The sequence below is a fragment of the Sceloporus undulatus genome, chromosome 5, assembly GCF_019175285.1.
Source record: "Sceloporus undulatus isolate JIND9_A2432 ecotype Alabama chromosome 5, SceUnd_v1.1, whole genome shotgun sequence".
In the NCBI taxonomy this organism is placed as follows: Eukaryota; Metazoa; Chordata; class Lepidosauria; order Squamata; family Phrynosomatidae; genus Sceloporus; species Sceloporus undulatus.
The window spans coordinates 168,098,631-168,104,630 of record NC_056526.1 but is presented as its reverse complement, the minus strand read 5'-3'; the positions used below and the strand labels follow the sequence as shown (position 1 = coordinate 168,104,630).

The 6,000-nt window shown below is 48.4% G+C and overlaps 1 protein-coding gene across 3 annotated transcripts in view; it reads left to right on the top strand.

Annotated features, from left to right (window-relative positions):
• Window positions 1-2,045: 2,045 nt before the first annotated feature.
• Window positions 2,046-6,000, top strand: part of TET2 (tet methylcytosine dioxygenase 2) — a 78,533-nt gene continuing 74,578 nt past the window's right edge. For all 3 annotated transcript variants that reach the window (XM_042466905.1, XM_042466904.1, XM_042466902.1), the window contains exon 1: window positions 2,046-2,458. The gene's annotated coding sequence lies outside the window, so the exon portion shown is untranslated. The remainder of the gene's footprint in view (window positions 2,459-6,000) is intronic.

Here is a 6,000-nt window from a genome sequence, read left to right as displayed (position 1 = left end):
ATAAAGTGCTGTAGGTTTACTCAGCACTGTACATAAAATATAATAAAATAAAATGGACCTGGCAGTGGCCTGCATTCTAGAAAATGGAATATAGGACAAAATTGATAGACAATATCATTCAACAGAAATATACAAACAACAGAGATGTAAAGAGGAGATGGAGCAAAACCTCACCACCCCCCAAAAATCCTTCTTTCCCCAAGTTGGGGGTTTTAATAGACCTTTAAAAGTAGCCCCTCTCCCCTTAATCCCCCAGTCACTTCCAACCAATGGGAGTAGGCGAGGAAGAGGCCTGGATATGGAAATCAGTTGAGGCGGGGCTTGGGATGCAATGAGGCTGGCTAGCCCATTGTGAAGGAGGGGGCACGCAAGTCTCTCTTCTTTAAGGGCTTCGCGAAGAGGAGGAGGAGCAGCGTTCTCCTTGTCGCCCCTCCTCACTCTTGTAAACTCTCCCACTCATTCTCCCGGAAACAGCATCTGTGGTGGGGAATGACAGCTCCTCCTCAGCAGCCCTTTGTCTGCAATCCGTGTGTCGCCTTATTGGCAAGCAAAAGGCACTCCCTTCTTCCTCCCCCCCCCCCCCATATGTCCCTTTCGGCCTTGGAGGGCAGGGGAGACACTTCACACGTTCTAGCCTACTACCAGTTTTGGAAGGATGCTGGGGAGACACCTCACACATTCAGGGGGATGCTGAACTCCTTTCTCTGATTTTACTAACTGTCTTGGAAAGATCCAATAGCATCCAAACAATGGGCCCGTATAGCTTGCAACATGTAATTGTGCATTTTGGTTGTCCCGATAAAGTTATCATTGGGCCCATACAAACAGGCCAAAATAAAGCTGCTTCAGGTCTCTTTGGAGGTATGCTGTTTAAATGATGCATGCGTCCTAAGAGGATGGAAGCCATGCCAAAGGCACACTCCAGTCCTAAGGACTGGCACAGCTTCTGGCCTCTTACGATGCATGTGTCACTTAAACAGCATACCTCCAAAGAGACCTGAAGCAGCTTTATTTTGGCCTGTCTGTGTGGGCCCAATGATACCTTTATCAGGCCAACCAAAATGCACAATTACATGTTGCAAGCTTTGGAAGTCACACTTGCTTCTTCTTCATCAGGCAAACAGGAGAATTGAAGATGTTAGTCACAGGCCTGCCTTTTGGTCTTAGTTCAGATGGTAGGGAGGGCTATCTGCAAGGCTGGCACCTCCTCCTTTTTTTGGCTATGTGGTCACTGGGAGCTTTTCAAAGTCAAGGAAATGTAATGCCCATTTGCAAGTCAAAGAAGATGTTTCCTAGGGATCCAGCATGTCTCCTTCTTTTGTGAAGCCACAGGCTCCTATGTAGGTAGAGAACGCCTTGGAAGGACTGAGGGATGGTGGGGAGACCCTTCACACCTTCAGGAAGCTCTTTCTCCAATTCTGTTACCCCTCTTCTCAGCACTGGCGGGGAGCTAGCGCTTCACACGTTCCCTGGGTCTACTCCCCTTCTTCGAAGGACTGGCTGCTGGTGCTGGGCAGACCCTTCACACGTTCAGGGGAAACCCTGAAGCCCTGTCTCCGGGCCTATTCCCCGCCTTCTAAGGACTGAGGGGTGATGGGGAGACCCTTCCCAGACTTCGAGGAGACTGGGCTTGGGGGGACCCTTCCCGCCTTCCAGGGGGACGCTGTTCTTCTCCTCTTCTTGGGAGGCCTGTAGGGAGTAAGGAGACCTTTCCCAGGTTCAGGTTGAAGCCTTTGCTTTTCGGCTCTACTAACCCTCTTTGAAGGACGGGGTGATGGTGAGGAGACCCTTCCCACGTTGAGGAGACCCTTCCCAGGCCCGGGGGGGACGCTGAAGCCCTTCCTTTTCGCCCTGGTACCCCTCTTGGAGGAAGCGGGCGATAGTGAGGAGACCCTTCCCACGTTCCGGGAAGCCCTTGAAGCCCTTACTTCGGGTCTACTTTTCAAAAGAGTGGGTGGTAGTGGTGGGGGGGAGGCCCTTGCCACGTCCCCCCCTCAGTTCTCCTCCTCCTCCTCCTCCTCCTCCTCCTCCTGGGAGGCCCTTCCCTAAGCATCCAAGGGCAGGGAAAGAGGGTCCCTATCCTCCTTCCCAGCCCCCGACCCCAAGCTAAAGGCAGACAAGGGGAGCCCTGGGGTTCGGTGGGGCGGCTCCTGTGGGCCTCCCCCAGCCAGCCAGCCCTCCTCCCTGCCCTCCCTTCCCTTGGAGCCGGTTCACATGGCAGTCACGTCCGGCGCTGGGGCTCCATCCTCGCGGCGGCGGCGGCGGCGGCGGAGGGCTGAGAGGGAAGAGACGTCAAAGGGCCCTTATGAATATTGATGCGGAGGAGGCCAGGCTGCTGCTGCTGCTGCTGCTGCTTTCGTCAAGGAGCAGAAGGAAGCAAGATGGCTGCCCTTTAGGACTGGAGCGAAGGGAGAGAGCCCAGCGCTTGGGAGGGAGCCCACAGGCGGCCGAGAGAGAGGTCAGAGCCTTGCCCTCCCCGATCTCTTCCCCTTCCCTTCTTTTATTCTTCCCCTTCTTTCTTTCCAAAGCTCTCCTTCCCTTCCTCCTCCTCCTCCTTCCTTGGGTGGCCCATTGCTATGACTTTTTATGATGGGGATTATTAGTATTGTTGCAATCATTATTTCAACCAATAACAACAAAACCCGGCCGCACAAGTCGTGATGAGAGCTGCTTCTCCAACATGGCAGACAAAGAGAGAGACACAGAGAGAGAGACAGAGAGAGAGAGAGAGATTCTGTTTAAAAGAGGCTTCTAGACACCCCCTTTCCCCAGCCTCGCTTTCCTCCTTTTCCTCTGGGGAAAGTTGGCTTCTTTCAGCCTTTGAAGCTTCTTTTCCCTGCTTGCTTTGGGCCGATCAAAGAGTAAGTTTGGAGCCCCTTTTGGGGGGAAAAAGTTCTCCCTTCATGGAGTCCTTTCCTTCTTCCCCTCGAAGCTGCCTTTTAAATGGGGGCTGCTTCTCCTTTTCCACACGTGCTGCAGAGCTTCTTCCTCGCCTCGACTTGGATCCTGGGATCGGACTCCTTTGATCAAAGCCTTGATGATAGATATATATATATGTCACAATAAAAATCGGTGCTGGCTCACTTGAGCCAAAGTTTTCGAGCAGATCCACTGACTCCCCCCTTTTTTTAAAGGAGGTTTGTGATCGTTGGGAGGAAAGAGTAAACTCGCCTTTTCTTTCTGGAGAGGGGCCACAAAGAGAGACTGTCTCGGTCCGGCAGATGGATGTTTGTGTGTGTGTGTGTGAGAGAGAGAGAGAGAGGGGGGGGGGGGATCTTTCTGTATAAGTCTGTTTTTGTGCTTTTCCTGAACGTTTGGTTTCCAACGGGTGACACAACAAGCAGACAGACACAAAGGGCAGGCGCGATCCGAAGAAGGGGGAGCGAGGCCAGAAAAAATGGGAGGAAAAAGGTGGTGGAGTTTTTGTGAAAGAATCTGAAGTCCTAAAGGAGACATTGGAGAGGAGATTTGCACCCCCAGCACCCTTTTCACCCTCCAGGACACAGACGAATTGTTTTGTCCTCTGAGTTGCTTTATTGACACTCAAGGCATGGCTATGGGGAAGTGAGGGGGATCTTCTTTATGTCCTTTTTTATTGTAGGTCGATATGATCAGGGACGTTGAAACAAATCGAAATCTGTAGGGGCAACCCTGTGCTGCTCTGTGGCAGCTTTGTTTTGTGTTTCCAGACCTTCTGCCCTCGTTCGCCTCCGCTGCTGATGTTTTTTGACCTGGTCATGGAAGCTTTGATAAAGCTGCTTTTCTCTTTAGTAAGTTGTTTTCTCCCCACTCCAGCCCAATGCTGACATCCTGTTACTGATTTCCCTTTTGCAAATGGATTAAATGGCTGAGGAATGGAAGAGAGGGAGGAGTTGTCTATGTGTGTGTGTGTGTTGGGGGGGGGGTGATCTTAGCAGCCTTCGCTTGAAAACAGTCTGTCTAATGATCTCATTTTGAAAAATGGATGGTGGGTAATGCACACATGCAAAACCTGACACCTTGGAGTGAGAAACAGCAGGGAAAGGAAGGGGTCCTGAGTGGCTGTTGTGCCTCCAAAATGTCATTTGGAAGAGACAAATAGAATAGAGATCTTCCTCTCTCTGTCAAAGAAGGTCAGTGGGTGTTGCTTGCCAGCTAATGAGGCCATTGTATTTGCATTTTAATGGCAGGCTGGCATTAGAGAGAGAGAGAGAGGAGTGCTGACAAGGAGTGGCCATTCGTAGGTGTAATTGCTTGTGTATTCCATGGTGGCACTTTCAGTGGTCTGCCAAACAGGGCTCATTTGTAAAACAAATTTGGCAGATGGGTGTTAATGGTCAAGAGGCATGAATAGGCTTTGGTTGTGGGGTTGGTCCAAAGGCAAAGAAATTCACACTCAGGTGTGCTTAGGCTCCTTTCCCTCCAGGAGACCATACCTGTTGAAATTCTCCCTCCAGAATCTGAAGTCCAAAGAGTTTCATGGCCAGCATCCATAGTTTTTTGTGGTTTTTTGGGCTATGTGGCCATGTTCTAGAAGAGTTTATTCCTGACCTTTTGCCAGCATCTGTGGCTGGCATGGACCTTCTCTGAGGAGGCCAGAAACAGATGCTGGCAAAACGTCAGGAATAAACCCTTCTAGAACATGGCCCGAAAAACCCACCAAAAAATCCCTTGAGAATCATTGGCACTTTTGACCCTCAAGTCAAGTGTGTCCAACCTGCAGCACCTTTGTAACACTCTTCCGAAAGGTTTAAAGTCGTCCATTGGCCTGTGCTTGATTGTATCAGGCATTTTTTAATCAAATGGTATGAGCTTCGTATTTCCTACATTGTTCTTCCCCTTTCTGAAAATAATAATAATAATAAAACTATTAATAATAATAGCAATATACAATGTTTCCATGCCCCTCTTCGTAGGTTCCTAGATGAAGATTGTATTATTTGACCTAATAATACGTGTACAAAGTATTGTGTAAAGAGTTCTGTTCTTTGTAAAACAAACAAACAAACAAACTATCCACTGCCTACATGATGATGGCAAACGTCTTTCCAAACTTTGTTTCCTCTGCCAGAAGGGTGGGTGCAGGGATTTCCCCATGTGTTAAACTTTGCTCCATAGGTATAAGCTGAGTGTTCATGTTTTGTTATGAGCATCCAGCATTCTGAAAAGCTTAAACAAAAACGGAAATCCTCCGAAACTGATAATGGGCTAAGCATGAGAACAGATTCTGCACACAGATTTTCAGTTAGAAGACATACACAGAGGTTGGTTGAGGATAGATGCTGTCCTCCTGCACAGCTTCCACTCTGTGATTCCATCTATGGCCACTCCAAATAGAGTAGACCATTAAGTCAACTGCTGAATGCCATGTTGGATTGGATTGCTAGTATGTACAGAGGTGTGTATCTTTCTGTGTCAGGGCTGGGGAACATTTGGCCCTCCAGATGTTGAACTTCATCTTTCCTCATAGCCAATGCTTGGGGATTGCAATCCAACAACACTTGGAGGACTACACATTCTTCAGACTTGCTGTATGCATTGTAACAGACTTGGAGCCTGAATTCTCAACTGTTTCAGGCTGTATTTTGGTGCACTGATTCATAGAATTTATTAACTCTCTCCTCTACAATTCATAAGTACCTAAATACCTATTTTTTCCAATCCATAAATACAGTACCAATGTTCTGGGACACATTCTGCAACACAGGGCTTGAGAACCTGTGGTCAGTTCAGAACTCCAACTCGTGTCAGTCACAGCCAGCATGGCCAGTGGTCAAGCATGCTGCAAAATATCAAACAACACTTGAAAGACCACAAGTTCCTCACCAGTACTATAAAACCAAGTCATCTTTTAGGGTTAAGAGTGCTTACACCACTCCTCTGAAGTACTTAAATGTATACCCATTTGCAAGACAAAAAGTAATGTTTAGAGACATAGTCATATACAGCATGTATAGTGCATATAAATCAGTCTTTTTTAAAGTCTTTTTTCATCCCATTGTGGTACATCATCATATGTGC